Source organism: Corvus kubaryi, unplaced genomic scaffold, assembly GCF_017639235.1.
Source record: "Corvus kubaryi isolate FWS band 111438036 unplaced genomic scaffold, C.kubaryi_AGA036_p1.0 37367, whole genome shotgun sequence".
Taxonomy (NCBI): domain Eukaryota; kingdom Metazoa; phylum Chordata; class Aves; order Passeriformes; family Corvidae; genus Corvus; species Corvus kubaryi.
In genome coordinates, this window is record NW_024581119.1 from 6006357 (window position 1) to 6034230 (window position 27874).

A 27874-nucleotide genomic window follows, 5' to 3' on the forward strand; every position below is an offset into this window, starting at 1 on the left:
CAGCCTCACCTGCTGCTGAATGACAACTGCTCATAACACGAAACAACATTCAGAACTTGCCCAGTCAGACAGCTGCTGAGCAGGGAAACCTTTCTCCAACTAAAACATTTATATGGAGCCAGTCACCCACCCAGAGCTACACTTTATATCCATCCCACACCTTCTATCCATCCAATACACCCAAACTGTTGTCTGTGTGGTTATGGGGCACTCTGTGGTTGAAACCAGGGGAAAAAAACCCACCCCAAGTAGACTTGCTAGTGAATTCTTACAAGGAAATGAATGGAAATGAACTCTGGGACACCAGAACCTGAATAGCTGAACAAATAATAGAAGATAAGCATAAGCAAAGAAATAAAGAGTAGCTCCAGTTACTCTGACTTAAATAAATAGTCTTAAATGATGGCTGGTCCTTGCATCATATTTACAACAGCCCTCCTCCTACCCTCCCATTATCACTGCATTTCAAAGCAAACAGGAGGCTGCTCAGTCCTTTCTCCATCTAGAAATCACTACTTATATATTTCAGTATTATTATTCCTACTGGACAACTCCTGACCAGCTAAATGGAATTAAATGGAGGCCTCCAACTGCAGCAAGTCATCATTAGGGACAGATTTAGGCAGGTGGGGGTCACACGGGCAGGGAATGTGCAAAGCCACACTGTAATTAACTCTCGACAGCAGAGCCATGAATCCAAACAATTCATGATTCCCTGGGCTCACCCAGCCCAGGGACAGACCTGCCCTGCCACCCCTCTGCACGGGTGTTTGTGATGCAGGGAACAGGAAGATGGAAGTGGGAGGGGTGCAGCAGATACAGGGGGACACGGAGGAGCAGTGCCTGAGAGCTGCAGATGAAGGGGCACAGGGGTCAAACCCTCTCACAGGGTGCCACTGCACACTTCCCTTCACCGCCAACACACCCAGCACTGATGAAGTCTTTAACAATCAGAAACACATTTACTTTGGCTTTTGGAATAATTCACAATTGTTAATTAGCATTTTCAGTGAATGATAAAACCCCCAATAACCAGGAAAGAGCTCCTCACTCCCCCTTGGCTGGCTCTCAAGGGTCCAGCTGCAGCCACTGCTGTCCCTCTTCCCCTGGACACCCACAGGCAGTGCGGGACAAAGGCAGCCGAGCTGGTGCACACGGCTGCTCTCAGTGGAAACCCTGCTGCTTGGTTTCCTGCTGCCTCACAGATGAATACAGAAAGAACAATTAGCCAAGCCTTCAGTCTAATTTAGATGTATTTTTCTTTTTGGAGGGGAGACTGAGAGATGGTACATCATAAACCCAAACCTTAACTCTAAAGCTGCTCAGAAGAGCATGATACTGAAACACCAGGTGTAACCCGTATTGTACAGGCTTCTGATAATAAACACTGACCCCAGTTATATTAAAAGCTGTACTTGGATATGCCAAGAAACCATAAAACATTAATGCAAGGACTGTCTACATCAAAGCAGACAAGAGGTGAGCAAAGAGAATATCTCCATCCATTTTCCAAAAACCAAAGTAACTGACAGCTCACCTAAGTTGTCCAATGTTTCAGAGGAAGACTGGCCCTAAAGTAGGAAACAACTTCAGTTTCCCAGTCCATCACACAAGGAAATATCAAACACCTTATCAGGGCCTGGAGAAACAGGAATTGAGGCCCAGGAAGAACACCACTCTCCTGCGCAGGGGATCACACTCTGCTCTCACTCAATCCTTGCCATGAAATGTTGTATCCTGGTGGAGCAGAGACAAGAGCCAGCCCAGCTCCCAGCAGGCAATCAGGGCACTCTCCCGAGGAATACGAGAGCCTCTCTGAGAAGGCTCAGGAGTTGAGCTATGCCCTTTCCCAAACTGTGCCTCTGAGCATGGAGGGCTTATGCAACACCTCCTCCTCACCCATTACTCTATGAACTCCTTTCAAAGAAGAGAAAATGAGAAGGGAAAGCAGCAAGCTACGACAGAAAGACTGACCAGGACCACTGAGCAGGGAAACTCTGGGCTGCAGAGAGCAGCATCACCACAGAGCTCAGAGACAGCACCTCCACCAGCCAGGAGGCTCCGGGGACAGAGCCCTGCCAGGGCCAAGGGAGCAGCTCCCACCTTCACCTGGTGCCCAGCAGAGGGGCTTGCCCAGCTCTAGACACTGCCCTGGAGGAAAAGTAATCCCATTCCAAACAGGGCTGGCGTTGTGCTGGACCAGGAGAGCTGCCAGGCCTGGGAGCTGCTGCCGGGCAGATCAGAGCTCCAGGGTGGGGACACCTTGGGTCACCTGCACAGAGACGTGATGAGGGACATCACCATCTCAGAGACCTCCTTCTGATCTGGGCCACCTCCTGCCCTCTGAACCTCGGGGGGCTTTTGTAGATCAAAGAACGCCGGAAGGTTTGGGGTTGGAAGGAACCTTAAGACTCATGGAATTCCAGCCCCCTGCCACAGGCAGGATGCCACTCACTGGATCTGGTTGCTAAACCAGACTCAGGATCCTGCCCTGCTGCCAGCCTGTGTCTCTTCCTACTAACTGAGAATCTGGACATTTATCTGTGCTTTGCAAATACTGGAGCTGAGTCCCTGGGCATGTAAGGGTGCTGCAACGCCTCATCATGCAACATCATCCTAATCCCCTGGCAATGCCAGAGATCAGGAAAAAAGAATAGTTTTGTTGGTTGTTGTTATTTCTAATTAACTAGGGGGGAAGCATCTGAAACAAACACTTTGGAGAAAAAATTAGAGGTCATATTTGTGTTTTAATTTTAAAAGCAAACTATGAAAAACAAAATACAAGAATTACAGAAACACCTGTGACTGAGGACAATGACATTCTGAAACTGAAAAAAAAATGCAACCTTTTAAAACAAAACATTTTAACTGCACTGCTTCAAAATTTTGTGGGCTTATGAAACCTCTTTAATTTTATATCAAGCCAGACAAGAAAGTCTCTGAAATACCAACCTAATTTTAAAAGCAGAAGGAAGGAGGGATAAAGAAAGACAAAAACAGTGAACTATATAATCATAGTCAAGTCGAGATTGGAAAGATACTCAAAGAACAGAGGCCCCCTCTAACACATTATAGGCGATGAAAAACATGAAAGATGTTGAATTGCCTAAGCAGATGCCAGTGGTGTAATGCATGGAAAAGCAAAAGCAAACAAGGTTTCCTGTCCCCTCGGCTCCAGGAGAACGTGTCTGCATCCACCAGCTGCCTCTGCGCACAGAAAATGAACAATTCCAGAATGTGAACATCACAGGAATAACAGGGCCCTGAGCACAGGACAAATCCTGCCACTAGACCATGCCCCACTCACCCTGATCACAGAGGGACACCATGGGAGCAGCTCTGCAGGAGTGCTTGCATAGAGTGCAGGTACACTGAAGGCAGGAGGAAAGCAGAAAGGGACGTGACAACCGAGTCAGGACTCCAGAAAGCAAAGCTCACAAATGACTGGTGAGTTGTGCAATGACTCAGCAGGAAGAAAAAAAAAAAAGGAAAAAAAATACAGCAGCTGATAGGAAAGTTTTTTCAATAAGGACAAGTACCATAAAAAAGTCAGTAAAGAAATAAAGAGCCAGAAGCAGAGCTCCCAGGCTGGAATTCTGCCTGTGTGCACAGAGCTGTCTCTGCTATTCCCGATCCCCTCCCAGCACACCTGAGCAGGCAGAGGAGCAGGAATGCCTGGCTTTAACCCCTGCCTCCCCAGTACCTGCCAGGCTCGCTGTGAAGGTGCTTTTCTTGGTGAGCAATGTGAGGGGAAGCTACAGCCCGGGCAAAAGTCAGGAAAGCACAGAGCAGACAGAATGCCAGCCTGGGGAACCCAGGGAAAGGAGCAGGAGAGTCTGCTGCCCTGCCAGGCCCAGGAAGGTGGTCAGGACAGGAAGGCGACAGAGCATCTCTGCCCCTCCTCTGTTGTCCTCCTGAGCATGAAATTCCAGCTCCTGTTTCTCTCCATAACTTTCCAGGAGGGCTCTGCCATGTCTGTTGAGGCTCAACAGCTCCTCCTGCAATGGTAAGATTAAATGTAATCTGTTAAACAGAGATAACGTGCTCCAAGCAGATGGATGAGGAAGCCAAGCTGTGCAGATTTCACTGCTCAGTTTGAACATATTCTCACTCACACGCTCCTTCGCAAACCTTTATGCAAATAGCTTTTCAAGAACATTTAATCCTCCACCCTCCCAAATTCCCACAGCAGCGTTGCTGTCCCTTCAGTCTGGACCCCAGAGAGACCCCAAGGCACTGGGCACCTGCCTGGCCCAAGCCAGGTGGCATTCAGTGACATTTGAGCAGATGCTCACATGCTCTGCAATGCAGGGAGAGAAAGGAGATGGATCAGGTAACTTCAATTCCTTTCCACCATTCCTCCCTGGCAAACCCAATCCCTTGAAAAGCACTGTGTCTTATCTCTGCCTTTCAAATCTCGCCTGGCCTGGTTCCACTCTGCATCTCTGCCACCATTCTGCTTCTGCACCAGCGTAATAAAAGAGGAGAGGATGCCAACAGCTCCTCTGTGCAGCAGAATAACTCTGTAGAACTGTGCTGGCTGCAGCAGGGAACCATAAAACCAGAGGGCAGGGGAAAAAAGGGCAGCTGAAAGGTAACAGCATTAGGAATGACACTCTGAACGTTCTCCTTTGCCATCACACCACCCCTGATGGCCAACACAAGCTGAGAAATTAACTACTGAGAGAATTAACCCCTGCAAGGCAAGGAAAGCCAGGGCTTCATGACTGGCACACAGAATTAGGTGTGTTAGAAGAGCTGGCAGTGAGGGATCAGGGGGGACCCTGGCCTGGTGTATCACAACCAGTTTCAGTTAAAAACAGGAAACCAGGGTGAAGGCAATCACAACATCTGCAACATCCTCCTGACATCTGTGCCAACATCCAGCCCCCCCAGCACCTCGGGCACAGCTCAGGGAACTCAAGGGGTTGGGATGAACAAGGACAATCCTGCTGAAAATACAACCCACCTTTCAACCCTGTTTCAAAAGGCCAACAGGAATAAAATAAAATTTTGCCCTGAAGTAATCTTTCTACTTGAGCCATGCAGCCCTTCACAATTAAGTCAAAATGTTCCTGTAAAACACCTCTTTTTGTTACTCCTTCTTTAAAAATGGTGTAAATAATGCACAAGAAGACTCAGCATTGCCTGAGTCAGTGAAGCCTGGAGTAAAACCCAAGAGTGCCAGCTGCTGCCTGTCCTCCATAAAAGCCTTCTCTCCAAAAAACATGACCACAGACACTGTGTTAACCCAAGCTGACAACCTGTTTGCACACAAACGCTGAGGAACAACACTCCCCCTCCCAGGAGCTCCCAAAACGCTGTGCTCTGGGGGAAGGACTTGCTGGGAAGGGCTAAGGCAGCATACAGTACATGAATTGTTTATTCTCAGTATGACTAAGGTAACACTTCGTTTCAGTTGCATCACAGTAGAGGCTGCAATATTTCACTGCAACCTTTAATTGTCCTGACTCATGCTGTCAGTAACAAAATACTCTCTTGGGAAAACAAATAAATAGACAAATAAAGCCTTAATGATTTGGTAAAGTACCTACCAGTGAAAGCACACTGTCCATTATTTTGAAGGCATTAAAAAAAGGTTGCAGGTGTGATGTGCTAGAGCAGATGATGAAGGGATTTACAGCTTTGTCACTTTGACAGGGAAGAAAAAAAAAAAAAAAAAAAAAAGAAAGTGTGGGTCAGCTTTTGAAAGCATTTGTCTGAAGCACCCAAAGGGCTGTCTGGAAAACGACAGCATTTCTATTCCACTGGCACTTGTGCAGAGCCGCAGGATAATGAAGTGACTGGGCTATTGCCCTTCCCAAAGCAATGAGATCTTGCTGAAAGCAGCACACATTAATTTCAGTGCCCAGGAAAAGGGCACTAAACAGTGCTCTGCCAGCCTCTTTCCCCCCCTCTCAGTAACCAGGATGACTTCAGAACTGACACCTGAAACAGAGACTTTTTAGTGCATAATGAATAACTCGGCAAAAAGAGAAGGCTGTGAGAGAATGGGTAAAAATAAAAATATAGTGAACAAAGGAGTACAAAATTACAAGATCTAATGCAGCCTCAGGGAACAGAGCAGCCTGCCAGCAGCACTTCCAAAGACTCCTGGTGAGGATGTGGCTTACGGAGCCACGGAACAGGTAATGAACCGTCCTGGAAAAGCACCTGCTCCTTGCTCCCACATCACTCCCACTTGGAGTGGAGCACTTGGAAAAGACAGTTCTTCCTGTCATCAGGGCAGGGAAAAGCCCAGTGCAACAAAAATGAGCCTGTAACCATCCTTCAATCTCCTTGCCAAAGAGGACTGGGATTTCCTATGGCCATGGCTCGGGCATTAGAAATCTGCCCAGGCCAGGAGCTGAGTCCCTCTCAGTTCATGGGAAGGTTCATTCCCGTGCCAGGCTCCTCTCCCTGCTCTCCCCAGAACGGGGCTGGTGGCTTCCCACAGGGATGTGACTCGGTGATCTGTGCTTCCCTCTCTGCTTCTGGGCACTTCACAGAATGAGACTCCATTCCATGTGACAGCCCAAGCCACAGCTCCTTCCCCCCTCTGAGGTTTTTCGTTCCCAGAGACAAACGAGCTCACTGAAATGTTCTCTGCAAACTTTGTGCAGAAATTGGGGTGGGTTTCTTAAAATATTTTTTCCTTATTTGGAAAAACATTTCATAAACCATGGAAACACAAAATGGGTTGGGTTGGGAGGGAGCTTAAAGACCACTCAGTGTCACCCTCTGCCACAGACAGGGACACCTTCCACCAGAACAGGGTGCTCCAAGCCCCTGGCCTTGGACACTTCCAGGGACAGCCACAGCTTCTCTGGGTACCCTGTGCCAGGGCCTCCCACCCTGACAGGGAGGAATTTTTCCCCAATATCCCATCCAACCCTGCCCACCGGCAGCAGAAGCCATTCTCCCTTCTCCCGGCACTCCAGGATCTTCAATTTAACCATGAAAGTCCTTCAAGCAAAATCTAAGTGATCTCTAAACTATATAAGTGACCTCTTCAAGCCTGCTCTGCTTTGTATTTTATGCAGTAACTGAGCAGGCAACACCATCCAGACCTGATGCCTCCCATTATGTCATGGAAAACTCACAGGAGAGAGCACAGTTAGTGAAAAAGACAAACATTTCTGCTCCTGAATGGAGATTGATATCTTTTTGTATTGCCATTATATAATTAAAGCTTTCAACACACTTGTTTTATTGTAAATGCAGCAGTAATGTAATATGTTCTCTAAAAACAACATGATTTTATTTTCCATAGCAAACAGATCCAGTGCACACCTAGAACAGAAGACTTCCCACCACACAAAATGTGTCTGCACGTGAAGCTTCCTGCTAGGCCACACTCACACCATGCCAACACTTCCCACTTCCCCAGCTCCCACAAACAGCCAGCACCAACCCTCTGCACCACAGCCAGGAATGGTGACAGCAAACAGGGAACCAGCCCCCTTCTCAGGTCTGATGTTCTGTTTTCCCCTGACATGCTGCCACACACTCATTTCTGCAGAGAGCCAGCCAGGGTCAATTCACTTCTGTTAGCACACTCAAGTAACAAAAAGCAGGATTTTTATGAAGTTCTGAGGTTCATGACAGTGACAAAAGGTATCCCTTGGTGTGCTTGTTCTTCCTTCCTGTTCTGTTGGCACAGAAAGTGTCAAACATCAGTGGGTGCTGTTTCTCTGATTTACTGACTTAGGGAGTGTTTTAGGATAGCTGGGAAAGGGGGAATGTTTGGGAAAGGATGTTTGAGTGACAAGGCATCACTAGCCTTATAAATACTTTATTTATGGCACCAGCAAAACCAAGAATATTTCGCCCATCAAAGTACACACTGGGACATATTCTAATGTACTCATTGGCTGTTGGCTTCCTTTGAATTCCTTATTTCTCCAAAGAGAGTCATATCCCAACCTTTATGAAACATGTGCAAAGGTAAAATCAAGAGTGGGCAAACAAGTACCCAGAAGGACCTGCAGTTTCTGTTTCAATATTCCCTCTCTCTAACAGTGCTGAACACCATGAAAGCTTCTTCCCAAACCAGTATTTCCTGTTTGCTCCCTGTGCAGCACAGGTGACTGAGCTCCCTCTTGATCAGCACTTCCAGAACCTGATGGATGATGACAAAACACCTCTAAAGCCCCAGCTACTGCAGGAATATCAACACTCTGGCCACAGCTCCCCAGACATGACTTGGCAGCCAAAGGGGCTGGAGCACAGAGAGCTCAGCAGGTGACACCTCCAAACTCCATCCAACACCACAGCATGCATTTCAACCGCAATTGCACAACTCCTTTTTGCCAGGAAGCAGCAATCTGAGGTTATTTCCTATGAGCCTTCCTGTTTCTGTGCACCCAGACTTTGCTTTGTCCTTAGCAGGCACCAAGGAAATTCTGCGTCTGCACAAGAGAGAATGGGCCAAAAACGTTCCCTTCTGTTCTTTTATGAGCCACTGGGGATTTGTCAAAAATGTTCCCTAAGCAGAGGCACATCCTGATTCAAAAAGGAGCCAGGTACTAATTAAACATCCTGTGTGGGCAGCAGCAAGGGCTTTACATCTGTGGGTGTCTGTTTCCAATGCCATATCCAGTGTCCATTCCTTGTTAGCTGTAATCAGATCCAAAATCTCATTTACAAAGTCTGCATCAGGCAGAGCAGCACCTTTTCTCCCTGTGATGCTGTGGAGTTCATGAAACATGTTACACACCCCAAAGTCAAGGTGGTATTTCAGTTATTTCAACAGGATACACAAAAATAATCAAAAAATACAGATCCATGTTGCTGTCATTTCCCTGTGGGAGGCACAGAGTAACTCTACAAGGCAGAGGACATTATCCCAGTGCCTCTTCCAGTACCTGAAACTCCCCCTTGACCCAGGCAGAAGGGAAGATGAGGTTACCTGCTGGTCCTCTGCAAATATTTATAAAGCCCTACACAGAGCAGGAGATGCTGCCACAGAACCTCACAATTCTGTGTGAAGTTGTACTTAAAATCCTCTCCAAAGAGAACAGGAAAGGTGTGCACATTTATACACATACATGCAGAAAAAACGCCCTGCTGCTGGTTTTCAAGGAGCTGAGGAGAAATGGGGAAATATTTTTTACTGCCAGACCAACTCCCAGGACTTACAAGACCTGTCCAAATGTCCCTGGGACTGGCCATGACCTTGATATAAGCACATTAAAACAATGTTAGAATTTCTCACCATTTCACTGCAGATCTCTCAGCATTTCATATTTTCAAAGCTCCAATGATGGAGTCAAATAGTAATGAAATATTCTCTGTTTTCAGTATAATTATTAAATTATCTTGTGGAGGAAAGGTGAACAACACGACCCATCTGGGACTTCAAAACTCAACTGGAGGGCAAATAAAATTATAATCAAAGCACACCTTGAAAAGCATCAGTTTTAAAGTCAGACTTGTGATTTTCAGTAACTTGACTGCTGTTTTTTAAATGCTGGAGGGGTCAGTCCTACCACAGATGAAAAATCACCGTAAAAGGCCATCATTTCTTTAAAATGAGTCCTTGGGAGCAGAAATGAAATGGTTTGCTCCCTCTGCTCACACTCAGGGCCAGGAGTCAGTGCTGGACCACAGGGACCCTTGGCTCCTCTCCCCTGAGGTAGCCACAGGCAGAGGAATTTCAACATCAACGGGCCCTGGGCAGAGGAAATTCAACATCAACAGGCAGAGGAAAAGCCAAAACCCTGCCTGGGAGATGACAGGAACATGTTTTAACCAAACAAATCTTAGGCCCAAGTGCAACCTTATAAAAGGTCAGTTCACTGCAGTAGAAAAACGAAACAAGTACATAAAGGAGAAATCCATACTGCTTCCACTCATGGACTTGTTTTCCATTCCCGAAAGGAAGGGGGAAGGGGGAAAGGGAAAGGAAAAGGGAAAGGGAAAGGAGGAGATGCAGCATATGCAACTGCATTTATCTTTTCTGCTCTACCCTTGTGTATACACGTAATTTTAGTAATTTTTAGTCTGTCCCAAAGGTACTGCATTCTCCTCACAGCACTGCATGGCAGCTCTGAGACAGGCCCTCTCTTTCACCCAGCTTTATCTCATTCCTTGATCTAACAGCTGCTCCAAAAGCCAGTCAGATCTGCCAATGCAGCACTTGTGAAGGAAGAATAGAAAATACATGATTACCTCATATTACTCCAAATACTTTTTCCCTTCGGATGCCTGGCTGTGCTATTTGCCAGGAGAATTAACCCCACTGTACACAGATCTGAGGATTGAACACAAAGAAAACTCATAACTGAAAGTACACTGGAATTTTCTGTTGTTAATTTCTGCCATGATGGTTTATAAAGTGTGAAGAGCAGAGTTCACAGGGTGTGAAGAGGTGAGTTTATAAGGCATGAACAGAGTCAAATAAAAACCAGAAAAATAGTTTACTAACTCAGCTTGAACTTTTCTCCTTTTAGTAATGTTTTCCAGCAATTTGCCATCACAGCTAGGTGCCATTAGCACCCAAATACATAATTTTTAACATCCTTCCTACTGCTCAAAGGAGCAGAAAGTGCTGCAAAGGCCAGAAGGAGGTTCCCACCCCATGAACCAGCAGGGTGTGCTTCCACCATTGTTCTCAAGCCACTGAAATCTGCATTTACAGAACATTCCTCATGTGTCATTAAACCTGTCTCCACAGAATCCAGAGGAAAAGTGCGTGGTAAAAGCCCTGAGCGGTACCCTGCTCTCTGCGGGGGTTGTGCTCCAGGAGGCAGGAGTTGTTCCGGAGTTGTTCTGAAGCACATTGCTGCTAGAGCACAGGGAGCAGAGCCATTGATAACCCGTGGAACCATTCGTTCTGCATAAATACACTCCTTTTTGGGCCCTCTGGCTGCAAATTAACCCGTGCTGGCTTTCTGGACCCACACAAAACTCATCTTCACAGCAGCAGGTTGAAAGCCCTTCCCTCCAGCCCCGCCAGCCCAGGGGCTGAGCCCCTTCTGCCTCAGCCGAGGGCGATCACTCGGGGCTCTGCTGCTGGCAGGGCTCAGCACCAGGACCAGATCCAGCACAGCTCATTCCAGCTGGCATCCCTGCTCCTGCTGCTCCTCACGCAGGGCCCGAGGTTCCAGCCCTGGCCCTGTGGGGCTTTCCTGGCTGCTCCTGGGGCAGCGCGGTCAGGCACAAACCCCACTGCTCACTGACTGCACCTGCACTCACCTGAAACTAATTCACCACGTTTGTAACCACTCCTGCTCTGGCATTCCCCCAGCAAACAAGACATGAGAAACGAGGAAAATCACAATCAAGGAGCTGAATTCAATATTCCTTGGAGGGAAATCTTTATCTTCACAGAGTCCTGTGGCCACGTGGCTCGGATTTCCCCCGCCAATGTTTCCAACCTCAGCATTTTAACTGAGTAACAAATTCTCAGAGGAATAAATTTCTCTCCTGAAATTCATATGCAGCAAAGCCAAGACCATGATTGATGTTGTTTGCACACCCAACAGCTCTGCAGACCCTGCAAATCCCACAATTCTTGCTAAAGGGACAGTGACAGCAGCCAAGCACCTTCTGTCTGCCAGCCCCAAATGGAGAGAACAGAACAACAAATAAAAGGAATTTTGCCTTTTGTCTGTGAGTTTTGAGATTTTAAAGTGTCGTGAATATGTATTTTAAATGAGCAAAGAGGTGATCCTGAGCCTAAAAAGCAAGGAAAGGGATTGGAAAATGTCAGCACAAACAGGCCCAATACAAAACAGAACATTGTATTCAGGGTCTGTTGGCATCTGGAATTATTTGTGAGCAGCTGCTCCTGAGAAGTTCCATGTGTGGTCAAGCACTGAAAAGGGAGAATGTGCTCAAACCCAGGGACATTTGCTGGAGAAAAGGTTTTTGTGTGATTTGTGTGTCTGCAATATTTGTTAACACTGAAGAGTGGAGAAAAGCTGTATTATTCCTTCAAGTCATCAGTCCTGCACACAAGGGAAAAAGCAACATCTCCACCAAGGTTCTGCTGCTCCAGAACTGGGGAAAAACCGATTCTGTCAACAGCAGAGACACCACTGGGAAACTGGGGGAAATTAATTAAAATGAGGCATGGACTTTGCACAGAACGGGCTGTAAGCTGGGGAGATGTCCAGGGAGATCTAACACACAGATTCGGGCAGGGTTTCCATGAAGTGTGTGACGAAACTATTATCACCTCAACAAGGCTAAAAACACTGCATAAACAAAGCCCAGGAGCACAACACAGCTTCACAATTAATACTGAGTTGGAGTTTTGGTTCATTGTCTGCTGCTTTTATATATAAATATATATATGCACACAGAAACTGTGAGAGTTCTCCTTTTTCGTTTTGGTTCTGTTTTAAAGAAAAAACTTCCCATTTTGCACTCAGAAGCAATCAATCATGGATGCTTTTATAAGCAGGGGAAAATATAATTCAAGTGTCCATCTGCATTCCCAAACCAGACCACGCAGTGTGTCATTTTAAAACAACAAACTTCATTAGAAACAGCAAACTTTATTAGGGTGAAGCTGGCAAGGAAAGCCAAGGCGAGGAGGTAAGGAAGTTCCCAGTGCTCCAGGACAACACTGTGCCTGCACAGCACATTAACTGGGAGAAAAGGGAAGGAATTGGTATGTCTAACAAGGCTTTTTCCCCACAAGAACTCCACTTGTGGTGCAGGGAGCTGTCACAGCAGTTTTTCCAGTAGCGCAATTATCTCCCTATGAAACTTGCTTCCCACCAGAGTCCAGCGGGGGGAAGGAGGGGGTGTTTGTCTTTTCTTTCCAGTAATGAACCCCTGGCTGGCAGCCTCAGCAGCTCTGCTCTGTTTCCCAAACTCACGCTGGCTCCAAGGCTGCAGATGGAAGCTCAGCTCCTCCACCATCCCAGCAACCACATCCCAACGTGTCCCATAAAGGATAACTCTGGGCTTTGCCAGAGCAGCCCCCACACATGAGCAGCAGAGCTCTGACACTTCCACAACTTCCCTGGGGGATTTGAGGATCAGATATGGAAGCAATCAGAGGCTTGTTAATCTCATTATATTGCTCCTGCAAAAAGCTATGAGCAACCATGGCAGTATTAAACAAATTAGTTTGTACACGAAAAAAGTCAACACAGCTTTGGTTAACTTTCAGGGCACGAATTTAAAGGCTCTCTGCAACCACAAATACCAGGATTTAAGAACAACCATCCTCTGAAATTGATATTTGGTGTGTGCTGGCCTTATTTCCCCCCCACCATTAATAGGGGATGGAGATTCCCAGCCCATGAAAATCTAAGTGTTCTCATGTGTGCCCAGAAGCAGCTCTCCTGGTAGCACAGGGAGCTGGGAAAGTCCCTTTAAGGGAAGCTGTCAACACTGAGCATTGCATGAGACCCTGCAAGATGAAGACACCGGTGTAGTTTCCTTTCTTGTTCTATTTTTCACAAGCCATGCCTTGTTTCTGGTGAGGCAAGCCCTCCAGCCATCCTGCTCCTCTCTCAGTGCTCCAAAAGAGACCACTTTAACCACAGAAAAGGCTCAGATCTGTTCCTACACTCTGGCTGTTCCCTGGGCTGACACCACCAAGAGTTGGTTTCGCAGTAGATTTTGCTGATGCAAAGGGATGTTAAGAGGTGTCACTGCCTTTACCCTCACAGGAGAGTGCCTGAGTATCAAACACGTAGTATCAAATTTGTTAGGACAGATGCCCAAGGTCAAAACCCACTCTAATTTCACCTGTAGCAAGGGGTTTGCTGGGTGTTTGATGCCATTCCAAGTCCTGCTAAAGGAAAACATGAAAATATGGTCATGGTCCCTCTTCCCATCACTCCAAATTATGAGATTTGCTCAGAAACTGTGACAAAAAATGTACCAAGTAGTTAACTGCTCTTTTTATTTACCCTTTGACTCTCAATTGCATGGACTTTGGGTTGTCAAAAGCTTTCTCCTAGCACTTCTTTATTAGAACACAAACAGATTTTCACACAGCCTCTGTAGGCATATACACTTAAAATAGTTGGATATTTCCAACTTAAATAGGTGGATATTATATGTAAATAATTTTTTTTAAAGCATGGCATGCACTGGCCCAGCACATTTACACTCCCAAAACAGAAGCCAGCACAGTGACACTGAACACTGCAAAGAGATACAATGCACATTTACAAATGACATTTATCTCATACAGCAAGCAAAGCTGCTCCACTGAAGTATCAGTAAGAGCAAATGCACAGAGAACAGCAGACTGAAAAGGCTTGGAAATACTGTATTTATTATTTCTGAAAAGGGTTTGTGTGATATCTTGTTATGTTTCACTTTTAAAAGGACAAAACCTTCTGAAATACACAAATGAAAACAAGTGGCCAGAAAATCAAGCCTGTTTCCACGGTTAAAATACTGCTTAAGAGCTGAAATCTCAGCTGCCACATTCCAGTCCTGAACAAGATCTGGAGCACTAATTTATAAACCCCGGGGGGGGTGGGGGGGGGAATGCTAAGAAATCCTTGACTATTCAGTAGCCCTGTGAATAGGAAAATCTCTGTATAATGCACAAGGAAAGGGAGAAAGCCCAGCCCGCTGGTGTTCATTAGTGTCACACTCGAACAGGGACATGCACCCGGTGATCCGGATCCAGTGGGGAGTCACAGCCACAGAACTGCCCCTTCCAAGGGTGGTTAAACCCCACCAGGGCTGCACACTGCCCTAAATCCATCTGCCAGGAGAAAGCAACCACCACCACTGCCCGTGTCCAGGAAAACATCATCTCTTACTCCAGAAAAGTCACAGGATCCCCCTGTTAAAACTGCCCCCAGCTTGAACTGTCTGAAGCAAGAAATGAAGAGCTGAGTTAAACTCTCATCAATGCTCTTGGACAAGGGCTTTCTGGTCTTTAACATCATGGGAAGTGTCAGGTTAGAAGTCCTTCCCCAGTCTGGATTAACTGGAGAATTTAGACCTTGGAGAAGCCTCGCAGTGACCCTGAAGTAAATCTGTAACCCAAGGAGCAGCAATGCTCTGTCACCTCTGGGTGCTTCAGGAGTTCAGTCAGGTGTGGGACGGGAGAGGGGAGGCCCAACCCTTTATAAACGCAATAATCTGACACAGATGATCCAGCACATCCTGCCTGCTCCTGGGCACACCTGGCTCTGCCCAATACAGCCACTGCCCCTCGCAACCAAGGGTGGCCTCTGCCACTACAGAGCTCCTCGGAGCAGACTGAAGGGGAACTGGAACAGATCTTTTAGCAAGTATTGCACTTTTACAGCTGTTTTACCCAGAGGAGGAAGCAAACTAGATTAGATGGGGATTGCATAAGGAAAGGCAACTGATGGAAAAGCAGGTGTCACATCACCTCCAAGGTGTCTCCAGAGGTGCTGAGATAACTAATTCCACAGTCACACTTTCAGAAGGAGTGAACACGGGATCTAAGAGAAGCTGGAATATAAATGGCACTTTAAAGCAAGGTACCAAGTTCAAATTCCTGCCCTCCTTCTCCTGCCATCCCCACTCTAAATCACACTGGATCTTCCCACCAGCCAAAGGCACAGCTGGGAGTGTGAAATGCACCCAGGTGCTGAGGGTTATACTTCAGCTTCTTTCTGGATCCCCAATTCAGGCATGTTTGCAAGCTCCAGAAACAGTACACACAACCTCCTTCAACAAATGCACAAGAGCGAGCAGCTGAGCAGCTGCACCACTCCATCCTCAGGAGCTGGATGGAATTCTAGAAATGCCCACTCTTCCTCAGCCCCTGCCACTGCATCCTGTCACTATTCCCAATATTCAAAAACACACACAAAAGGTGTACATCTGCCTGGTTTTGCTTTTTACATGAAAACACACCGGAGCCTGCCCTGCTCTGACTCAACAGCTAACGAGCTGCCCGCTTTGGCCATTATCCTCAGGATTGGGAAGCTCAGATCCCATCCCAGTTCTCCTGCCTTCTGTCCATCACATCCACCCTTTCAAAGTCACCTTATTTCTCCTTTTCACCAGGGATACTATGGGTTTTTTTTTTTCTCTTTTCTTCAGGCTGACAACTGAATGGAAGCTGGGAATAACATTCCTTTTTTCAACATAGGTGAAAACTAAGGGATTTAATTCCCTTTAATGATGACTATCAGGAGCAGAACATCAAAAGATTAAACTGTGGTCCCTGACACCAGGGCATGAAGTTTTTATAAAATATCAAATAATGAGAAACATGGTTTAACACAAAGAAAGATTAAACCAAAAAGCTCGACAAAGGGGGATTAAATGATTATTTCTGTATTTTTGATATAAATACCGAGGATATGTCACACAGGACATTGTTACACTGGTTGTTACAAGACCCAGGGAAGCCAAGGACATGCTCACCAATGCTCTGATAAAATTGTCCCCTCCCTGCATAAGACAAAACGAAGGGATTTTTCCACGGAAAGCATCCCGGGGGGCCGGAGCCTGGGAAAGCTGTGTGCCGGAGCTGGAGGGCGCTCAGAGGTCAGGAGCAGAGGCAGCTCAGCCACGAGCAGAGGACACGCCGTGACACCCAGGTCACCCCGAGCTCCCTGTGCCGAGCACCAGTCCCGAACACCAAACCCCAGCCTGGCTTGGAAGATGTTCCCCATCCCAGGAACACACTCGGCTCTGTCCCTGTCCTCCCAGCCACTGCCCTGCAACACTGCTGCTTTCTGTCCCTCTTCCCCCCAGCCCCAAGGGCAGTGTTATGGGTAGGGCAAGGACTCTGCAACCCTTGGATGTGCCACTCGGAAAAGGACGTTTTTCCTGGAGAAAATCTGAATCAGCACAGCACATTCACTCTGACATCAATAACCAGCAATCTCCCTGAACTCCAAGCATCCATCAGGAGCACTGGAGTAAAAGCAGAAAGTTAAAAATACTCCTATAATCCTGTTAAATGCAAGCTTTGCTTCTAAAAAACAATACCAATTTTATCTCTGTTCTGAAAGGCAGGACATGAGCAAGAGATCTGCCTTCAGAGAGGCAACCATAGTAAGCTCATCCGGAGTTCTGTCATACTCTGGACTCTCTGCACAAGTGACAAAAAGAGGGGATGTCACTGCCAGAACCGAAACCTATTAAATCTGCAGACTTCATGGATGACAAGAGCCATTTGGAGGAAAACTGCATAGATTTTATCAAACCACTGCTAAACTTTGTCTGTCTTCAGCCAGAAACCTCATACTGCACATACTGACATTGCCAGCTTCTCACAAATATCAGAGCTCCTGTTCCCAAGGGAATTCACACCAAACACAAATCCTGTAGCTCCTATTTACAAAATCTGCTCTGGCAAGCATGTGGCTCTATCCTTGGGTGACAACACACTGCCAATACATTGCATTTTGTGCTTTTTCCGTGACGAAGCTGGGGAGTGTAAAGCCTTCAGCATTAACACACAAGACAGTTAATTTTTAAATACAGTTTTGTTTCCAAGTAAGAGGAACCAAAATTTTCCAACTACCTTTCTCACAGTACCCAAGTCAAACAATGAGCAGATATCCAGCAGCAGCTTTCCTAAGGATAAATACTTCAAGGAAGAAAGAAAACACAGACAAATTCAAAGAAATGTTGCAGTGCTGGTAGGAGCTACTCTCCTTCAGTTTCTGGCAGTGTAAGTGAAGTAGGAGGAGTCAGCATAAATTACCAAGACTTTGTTGATAATGTGTTAAACAGTGAAAAAAGAACCTGCGTCTCCAGCTCCAGGCACCTTGGTTCATAAATAACTTCTGGTGTGGTAAAACCGCCTTGATCTGTAACCCAGGTAGGTGGTAACAGCAAATTTTAAATGATACTGGGTCCACAGCTCCCTCCTTTTTTTCCTCACTAGTAAATATTCACTCTCAGCCCTGAAGTAGAAAATCCCAGTTGAACTGCAATAGCACCAGGCACATTTCCTATCAGCCACAGCACAAACCCAAACCCAGGGTGAAGGAGATGATTTGCCATGAAGATAATCAGCACTGCCTCATTCCACAAGAATTTTAACGACACACACATGATAACCTGGCCCTCCAGAACTATCACTCCTAAACCCATATCCTATCAACAGCTCTTAGTTATCCATTAGAAAGGAAAAAAATACTCAGCACAGAGCCCTTGTGACTACTGCTGCCTTCACACGAAGCAGACACTGTGTGCTCCTCTCTGCTATGCGCAGGGTATGGTGCATTTTTTAATAGAAAAAATGCATTTTCTGTCATGTTGATAACCACATTCCACACACTTCACCTGAAAATGCCTCAAGGACTGCTCTCACAAAAAAGGACGGGATGCAAAATCAGACTTTGCCTTCTCCATGCTGGTGGGAGCTACACAGCGTAATGTGGCTGAAGCAGGCAATTAACCTTTCTCCATTCAAAAGCTTAACCACTTAAAAGACACACAGTCATTTACATGGGTTTAAAAATACAGCAAATATTAAAATGAACTTGCATTTGCTGGATGGAAACGCCACGTTCGCCTTTCCTTAATCCCGCTCTACATATTTATTAGGCATCGCCGGCTCTGACCAAGTGTGAAACAATTACATCCCTCGGAGACACGGTCGCAGCACTCCATCGATGAGGGTTAAAATAAAGGAGGGGAAGGGAGGCTCGTCCCGGAGGAGCGTCCTGAGGGCTGTGGCTGGCACTGACCTGTGCGATCCATCGAGGCCGGTCCCGGCTGCGGCTCCGGCTGCGGCTCCGGCGGAGCCCGCGGCGAGCGCGACCGAGCGGCTGCGGGGGAAGGCGGCGGCGGCGGTCCCTCCCTCCATGTTGCGTGTACGGCCCAGAGCGCAGAGAGAGCACAGAGCAGAGCACACGGCACAGAGCAGAGCACACGGAGCCGCGGGAGCTGCGGGATGGAGGTGCCCGGGTAAGGAAGGGGCAGCGGCTGCTCCCGCGCCAGCCCCGCCGCGATGCTCCGGAGCCCCGGGTTCAACCCCCCCACTAAGGTGTGTTTATAAAGGAAAAGCACAAGGCAGCTCGCGGGTCTGGGTTCCCATCCTGCCCTCCCCTCAGCAGCATCGATTCATGTTTTCCTGAGGCTGCTACAGGCATTTCAGCTGTAACCCTTTCCTGGCTGCAGGAGGAAAAGGCATCTCTTTGTCCTGAGCACCTCCATCCCGGTCCCTCGGATCCACGCAGGGATGTTTTCACCTGCCCTGCATGATCTGACCCCTAAATAATACTTAAACAAGTGACCAGTAAGGACCATAGGAGCAGGAGTTATTCCCAGTTCTGCCAACTGGTTAACCTTGGATATATCACATTATTGTGTTCACTGTTCTGCTTCCTCCTTTTGGAAAACAGGGTAGTATTTACTGTGTTCCCAGAGGAGACTTGTAAGTCTTCATTTATTTCTCTGTTTATGCAGCCAGTTTGAAAAGGAGATGTGTAAAAACTGCTATTATAATTTCTAGTTCATACACCAAACCAGAAATGAGAAATAATTATTACAACCTAACTTTCAGATCCCATTAAAAGACTGAAATCCTTCACCAGACCACCAGTGCAGCAGTGAGGATGATAAGCTCTCCATCCGAGGCACTGAGGTCTAGCAAATAATAGGAAAGCCTGGATGATGGATGACTCTCAGTCCTGACTTGGCCATCAGCTTGTTGTGTGACCTTCCTCAAGTAATTTTAATCTTTCTGTATCAGTACAGAATGCAGAGCTGTTCTCATTTCTGTGGAGCGGCCCAAGATTTTCTGTATTGTTATCACTGCTACTCCTGCCTGAAGCTCAAAGGCACAAGCTAGAATTTGTAGCAACACTGGATATTGTCCGGCCGCAGCCCATGGAAACTCGATGTGGAATCTAAAGGTTTTGCATACAGTTCCTTTCAACTCAGCAGGATGCTGAGGGTTATCACTGTAAGTGAAGATTTTGGGGGGGTGAAATTCTGTATGCTCTTTGGACTCAGCAAGACACCAAGTTCAGAAAGACAAGAAGATTTCCAAAACAACACCTTTTTGTTTAAAATTCAACAGAAGAGGCTGCACAACCCCAAATTATACAGAACAGTCAGTATAACTGTTCTTTTTTAGTCTGTAATGGTTGGATCAGCACTGCTTGCTAAATGCTGTATAACCAAGTGACAATAACCCCGTTCATCAGCCCTGATGCCTGAGGACACAGCCAGGCCAAGCATGAGCTCAGCACTTACAGGAGACAGGGAAGATTCAAGCTTGGCAAAGCTGAGCAAAGTCAGACAGGTTATACCCGTTCTGTGCCTAGAAAGCCTAATGATTCTTTCCAAATCCCTCTTTCCCAATGCTAATTTTTCTTTGTTTCACCAAAACAGACAAGAATGGGACAAGCTAAAGATAGAACAACTTAATAGGAAACAACATGCCCATTTAGGAAAAAAAAGCTGTTCTCTTTTTGCATCAGTGGCTGCTGGGCTGCAGGAGCTGTTTGAACGCCCCTCACCTGCAGCTCCCAGTGACAGAGACCAAGAGATACTGGGTGGATTCATCCCAGGGATTATAAACCTCAGCTGGTGGTCTTGACCTCTCTGACTTGAGTGGGGAAGTTAATTCAAACTCCAAGACAGGAGAAAAGTGAAGCACACTGAGAAGTGAAGGGTTTGCACAATGTGATGAGGACACAGCCAGGGCAGAGGTCCCCAGTGGTCCAGGACCCCAAAATGGAATGAGAACGCAAGGTGTTCTCCACCCAGGTGTACTACAATAAAATACTGCACCCTAACGTGACCACAGATAGAAAATAAACCCCTGCTTAAAGGAGTGAGGCTAAAACCCAGTTCCATAGCTCCTGGAGAACAGTGTTCAATCCAAGCTGAATGAAACAGAACCAAACAAAGCAAACCCAGAGCTGTCACATCAGAAAGTGATAAAGCATAAAAACACAACAGACACTGTCCACAAAGCATCTGTAACAGCTTAAGGTCTACTACCCTGCTTAGAGGAGTAGAAATAGCTGTGGGGGAAAATGAGGGAAATGTATTCACTACAGCTCCAGCAGACTCTTCCAAGGACCTGGAGCCTGTGACAGAGAAACACAGAGAAGGTGCATTTCAGTGCACAGAGACTGAGCACAGGCACTCCCTGCACAGGCAGGTGTTGGGGGCACGGCAGAGCATTGTGCCCTGCTGTTTCCATGCTGAGATCCCACCTCCAGCTCCTCCTGCCAGCTCCTCTCTCCTCACCCAGGGCTACCTGTTCTTCTGCACTTTGGCTGCAAACCGTACAGCTAAACAATAACAAGGATTTGGTTTCACAGCTAACTAGAATTCACCAGTTACTAGGAACACCACTGTGCACATCCAAGTGTCACATTTAAAAAGGTCTTTAAGATGTCTCTTAGACAACCAGGCTCAAAATTGCTATGGTTTGATGTAACCTCACAGGCTTCCTGCGCATGAGCTGGGTTCTTTCTGCTGCACATAAGTTTCGACAGCAACGGATCATTTTTCCAACACAGACAAGTCCCCCTCCCTATGCTTTCCCCTTATTTAGGGCTTGAATTATCACAATAACAAAACAAAATTAAAAGTGTGACTCAAATTGGGATTTTGTTGCTGTTTTTTCAACTAGGAGAACAGACCAGAGAGGTATCACTAACTGCTCTAATTTGCTGTTAAATTAGCAATTGGCCTGGGAACATTTTATTTCTTAATCCTTGGGGTAACAGGGGGTGGCTCAGAACCAAATTCAAAACAAATCTCCAACCTGGACAGCTGCTCTATGACACAGTTGCACTCATGACCAATTTATTTAACTTCAGGTTGATAGAGCTCACACGGATAATTTGATTTACATAATGATTCAGCTTTCTACCACCTAAATAAACTTTGGGAAGCTGCAACAGCAACTCCTGTTTCAGACAATTCTCTCCTAACAGAAACTTCTGTCAACCAATTAAAGAACAGGATTAGGCAATTCTTCACCACTTCTCACCTCTGCCAGTACTTTCTTTCCACCTTTGATAGTTTCTCTGAGTTTAAACACTATTCCATTTAAGAAGATAAAAGTGCCAAGCAAGAGAGGATTTTGAATATAACCTCTTCGATTGCTTGAGGTTATCTAGGCAGAGAAAGACCAAGTATGCTGCAAGCCTTCCTCCCTTGCTCTTTGCATAATTTTTCATTAAATTAAAAATGGATTGCCACTAATAATGTATGCATGATAAGACACTGTAGGATTGCTTTTGTTTCCAAAAGTAAACTAATTTAATGGGAAAATAGTTCAATGTTAAGATATACAATTTTTTGAGTAAATTATTTGAAGCAACACCATTTTTGTAGGGTATTTTACAACCACAGTTTTAGGTGAGGTGCTGCTCAATATGCAGTGAAGCAAGTTCAGGAAACAAAGACAAACTGGACAGCTGGAACCAAGAAACTAAAATATTTAAGAGAAGATCTTACTGCTAGCCCAAGATGAGAACTATTTCATTGCTAATTAACGATATAGGTCACCAACTGCTCTCTCCTGAGGATTATGACAGGACATTTGCCTCCCCCAGACACAGAGTGCAGTTGTTCAGGGCCTGTTTAATATAATTTTATATGAAAAATGGTGGTTTTATACCAGAAGGACTCGGTGAATCACAGCACAAGAAAGAGAAAACCAGGTTGCACTTTGTGACTGACAAAACACATGCAAAAGCCTTTCAAGCTGTGCCCACATCAGAGGCTCCTCCGGCAGGGTTAGGCTGGATGAGGCTCCCAAGGGCTGCCTGCAGCCGTGCTCCCACATGAAGGCAAAAGTGCTGAGCAGGCACCTCCCAGCCCCTGTCCAGACGGACATTCCTGCACATTCTCCCGTGCAAGAGCTACGCCCAAGGCTCCACTTTACATACAAGTGCACTGCCACTGCTGCACACCTCCCAGTTAATCATCTTAAGGGCCATTTACCCAGCCATGCGTTACTGCATCTCTGGGACAGTTACTGCACCTCCAGACCTCTGTCCTGCTGAATTCCTTGGATTGACCTTGGATTTGTGATGCCCAACCAATCTGCTGCAGGCGTGTTACTGATTTCATAAACTGCAGAGTGAGTGTGTTTATCAAGGGAAGGAGAGAAGAAACAATTTAGGATCTCAGTGAAAACCCAGCAAACGCCTCATAGCAAGAGGGTGACTGGGATGTGGAGACCAAGCTCCACTCACACGGGGTACATAACGTGGGACCTCTTCAGCTCCTAACCAAGCCTTGTGTTACAAGGAATCAAATTCAGTTTTTGCTACAAGACAGGCTGTAAAAGCAACACTCAGCAGCGCAGTCATTGCTAGAGATGCCAAGCAAACACATGGAACTGAGTGTCCCACCTCCCCTTCCTAAAGCCGAGCCAGGCTGAGCCATCAGGTGCTGTACCTGTGCAAAGACATCGGCACATTCTGTGGCACTCCTGCACAACAGCAATGCTGCCAAGCCTGACACTCCACAGTCAAACCCACACTGAGAACTCAGACCCTTTCTTACGAGTTTGCACTGTAAAATGCGTGTCAAAAGCTCCAACAGGACACTCAGACTTCAGACACAGCACCAGAAAAGGAAGCTAAGGAGCCCCTACCTGGCTCCAAGTCCCTCATGGGACACACAGCATGTGTTTTTAAGTCATGAACCACAATCTTCACTGGTGGAATCCCTGTCAGAAGAAGAAATAGGAACTGCCTGCAACTTACTGTTAGCGAAACCTTATTCCAGGGTAAAGGGGAACAGCCTCGTGGAGCAGACACTCAGCTAGATGAGTAATTCCAGCACTCCCACACTGCCTTTCTTCCTCCCCCGGAACAGTCTGAGCAAGCTGCTGCTCAGGACAGGTTTGAGCTTGTCCTGTGGTACTGTGCCCAAGGTGTGTCTCTGTGTGTGATCCACCTGCTCTGTTCAGCACTGTCCATAACCCCTCAGCACCTGCCCTCAGGGAATGAGCAGGCACTCAGAGGTATTCCCCTCTAAAGTGTCTCAGACATGACAAAAGAGAACTCTGCAGTGCAAAGGAAACAGCAACCTTGGTTAAAAATTTACATTTTCACAAGTTCACTATGGAGACATAGATCATCAGTGTCACAGACGCTCAGGAGTAGCTCATTCCTTGGACTTGTTTCCACCTGGCTCAAGACTTGGAAATCTGTCTCACTGAGCCTAGAGAAAGTGCAAGATAAGCTGCAAGGACAAGAAAAACTCCTGAGGGATGGAGAGCAGAGATGTGAGAGAGGGAAGCAAGCACAGTAATTACCACACACAAGGTCTGAGTTTCTCCAGCCTCAAAGAAAACAGGAGCAGGTTTAGCAGCAGGGAGAAGCAGAGGCAGCTCAGGGGAAAGAGGTGTTTGAGCTCCTGACACTGCTGTGAAGAGTTCTTGCCACCCTTAAAACTCATGGCCAAGAGAGAAACTCTGTTCATTAAAGCTGGATGATGGAAGGGGCCCGTGAGGGAGAGGCACAGTTTGAGCCTGAATATGGTGGAAAGCAGCCAAGTCCGAGGAGTGGGGGAACAGATCAAATGGCAGCAGCACAGACACATTTCACTGCCCCCAGGCCACAGCTCCCCCAGGTAACAGCATCTGGCCCCCAAAAGATGGCAACTCATGGAGCAGCTTCTTCTCCAGAGCAAGAGCTTTGCACTAGCAAGGACACAGAAAGAACATCTTGCAAGTGGTTTGAGCATCCATGTATCTATAACCAGAGGAGACTGCACAAGAGTTGAAAAATTCAAATGCTTCCCCCATCTATCCATCCCTCTCCTTTCTGAGCATCATTCCACATTTCCCCATTTCCACTTTTCAACCCAGCTGCTCTTAAAGTACAAGCTGATCCTCTCTTTTGTCATATGAACTGAAAAATGTGTGTCAATTGTGAGTGCTGTGGGCAGTCCAGACCACCAGAGCAGTGCACCTTTGGGCTGCAGGAAGGTATCCCATGGGATTGCACAGTCCATCCTCTGCAGCAGGAGTGATCTGACTCCACACCTGCATAGCAGGGAGCTTCCCATCTGGGAGAGCTGGGAACTGCATTAAGCATCTCTGCTGTAGCTGTCAGGCACTCGGTGGCTAAATACACAGTCCTACAAAGGGCTCCACTTTGCTTCTTCCCCAGGTGTAAAGCTGCAATGAGCTGCTCTGGTTTTATACTAGGCAACCACGATTTGACTCACAGGAATATACTGTAATAGCTCTGGCAATAATTCTGCCTCTATCTCACCTCAGTCCCCGCCTGGATGAAAGCTTTTATTTAAAATATCCCCCAAAACAGTTGCAAGGACAGAAAGAGAAGTGAATTTCTGTCTTCTGTGTCACTGCCTGCTCTTATCGCAGCCATCATTCTCCTTTCACTGACTCTCTCTGAAACAGGGCTATGGTTTTGCCTGTTCAGACATTAAAGTTTGCAGATACTGTGGTTTAAGTACCTCCATCTGTACAATTGCTCAGTTCTACTCTTTCTAATCATGTGCAGGCAGTTAAACCTTCCTTCTCCACACTCAACATACAAGTACTTCATCTAGGAAAGGATATTGCTGATGTCCTCCCTGTGAAAAGCAGGGAACTGAAAGTCAGAAGAGGAATGATTACTCAAACATTCCCAAACCTGCCTGTGTAACCTCTCAGAGCTCACACTCAGTGTCATGCCAAGTTCTCCACATTAACCCATAAAAGATTTCCTCAGAGATCAGTGACTTGGGACTGATGAGGAAGTCAGGGCACACATCCCAGGAGGTGAGCCTGTGAATCCTGCAGGAAGCTTCACTTGACTGAAGCTGCATCTGCACAGACACTACTGCAGCAGGAAGGTATCTTTAAATGACCTCTGCCTTGCTCTCATTATTAGAAGGCATTTTCAGAATCGTTCCTCTTCTACTTAAGTGTGTTTTAAGCCACATCAAATGCCCAAAAACCTGACACCCAACTTCCACTTTGCCCTGCTCCTCACATCTTCTCACATCACTGCTTTACTTCATCAGGTTCCTGCTCAATTGCTTTCTCCTTTTCAAGTTCTCATCCTTTGTTTCCTGCTCTCCACTTTATCACCCTGCTTTCCCACTCGAATCCTTCATTGTCCTGCTGTTACTTCAGCCCTTCCACAACCTCTTATCCATATTCTTCTTTCCATTCTTTCACTCCTTCATTATCACAAAATGTCCTGTATTCTCCTTTCCCAAGCGTTGCTTTCTAAGAAACCACTGTACCCTGCTACAATTAAAAAATCAAGTCTTTTCAATCAAGTCTTGCAACTGTTAAACCCTTGGAGAGAGGTTGGAAAAAGCTGAGGAACACTGCTTGGTTTTAATTTTTAACACTGTCCTACTGGTGCCCCTAAATCAACATTTAATGCCCACAGCTTTGATGGGCAAATGAAATGCTAAAATCCAGCCAAAGTTAAATCAATTATCCAGAGGTCTTGACACAAGCATTGACACCTTGACACCAAGAACACTTGATAAAGTACAGGATTTTGTTTCCCAGGTCATTTATCCAGACACGGGACACATGGTTATGCTGATAGAGATTTATTTTCTTGTCTCTGGAAAAATGGCTATGCAAAGCATTCCCTCTCCAAGCACAAAAGAGGTGACAGTCTCTCCCCTGCTCTGCAGCAAGTTTGGAAGCTGAAGAAGGGAAAGAAATCCAGTTAAATCAGCTGAGACTGCTGAAGGGAGACAACACATGGTACTGTCAAGGTGGGAGACACAGGGGAAGCAGCAGGAAGGATCAGCTCAACGTCTCACACAAAATCCAGACAGTTCTGCACCACAGGGTAGGACTGGGAGAGGAAATTAGGAAATTCTAGAGTGTTGTTGGTGTAAAACTGGATTTAAAGCTTGTGGGTCAAGCAGCATCACACAGGGAACCTCAAATTGGGAACTCACCTTTATACAAGGCTTTTTCCAGCTGTGCAAAGATAATGGGCTTTTGGGAGGTAAATAAATGAAAGCCATGACGGAGCTACACTGGAAGCTCAGGAGTAACTCGGAACAGTCTGCTGATACCTGGATGTGACTTTCACAGCTTTGAAGGAGCTACACAGAAAGTCAGGGAGCTCAGAAAAGCCCAGGGAAAACCCAGCAGCACGGATAGGAGAGTTCAGAGCCCTCTGGAAGAGCCCATGCTCTGCTCCCAGTACTGGAGCACCAATTACTTCCAAATGCAAGTAGCTGGAACACCCCAGATAAATGAGGTGTGGAGTTTGTCCTTCACAGAAGGTGCTGCCTCAACACAGAGAAACAGCCAACAGGAGAAAAACCCAACATGCAGAAAGTTCCAAAATACAGCTGAAACCTCTCATTGGTCAGGGATAGTCTTATCTTTGCCTGAAGGGCATTTATTTGGTCAGTCCCAGCTCTGTATCTGCAACTCCTCCTCCACCCCAGTGCTAGAAACACATGAATATTCTGTTTGATGAGGCTTGAGTAATAATCATGGAAGGTGTCACTCTGCATCGGGAAGGACGAGATCACTGAGATCCCTGGGACAGGATTGTTCTGCTGGTACTGGGGGCGTTATTTTTGTATTTAAACATTGGAGAAGGGGATGATGCATGGAAATGTAGATCTTACGTTACATAACACAAATGTTGCAAAGCAAGAAATGCTGCTCCTGCTCCTACCCCCAAGGGAAACCACTGCACCCCCAAGCTTTAGCTCATCCTCTTACGTTCCAAGGTAAGGAGCAATTCTGGCTAACACTCAGAAAAATATACAAACAAAACACAGAATGCACTTTTATCCAAATCTTTTCACAAAAAATCACTGATTTTGTTAAAAACTGGACAGAAAGGCTTTTTGTTAAAAGATAAGGTCTATATTTTCTCTAAGTTCAGCTTCTGGGATTCCTTTCAACACCACTGAAAGCTTTTTAACACAGCACACAGTTAAATGACAATAAAATGGCTGTTTTGAACATGAAGGAGATTATACTTTTTCTGAAACAGAAAGAAAAGAAGATGAA

At 46.3% G+C, this 27874-nt stretch overlaps 1 protein-coding gene across 7 annotated transcripts in view; it reads right to left on the reverse strand.

Moving 5' to 3' along the window:
* The window catches only part of ARHGAP32 (Rho GTPase activating protein 32), a 237828-nt gene that overhangs the window by 157103 nt on the left and 52851 nt on the right, over positions 1–27874 (reverse strand). For 3 of the 7 annotated variants that reach the window (XM_042034017.1, XM_042034018.1, XM_042034016.1), the window contains exon 1: positions 18618–18707. The exons of 2 other annotated variants lie outside the window; for them this stretch is intronic. The gene's annotated coding sequence lies outside the window, so the exon portion shown is untranslated. Of the gene's footprint in view, positions 1–18617; positions 18708–27874 lie in introns of those variants that run through there. 2 more of the 7 variants (XM_042034022.1, XM_042034021.1) reach the window with 1 other exon arrangement.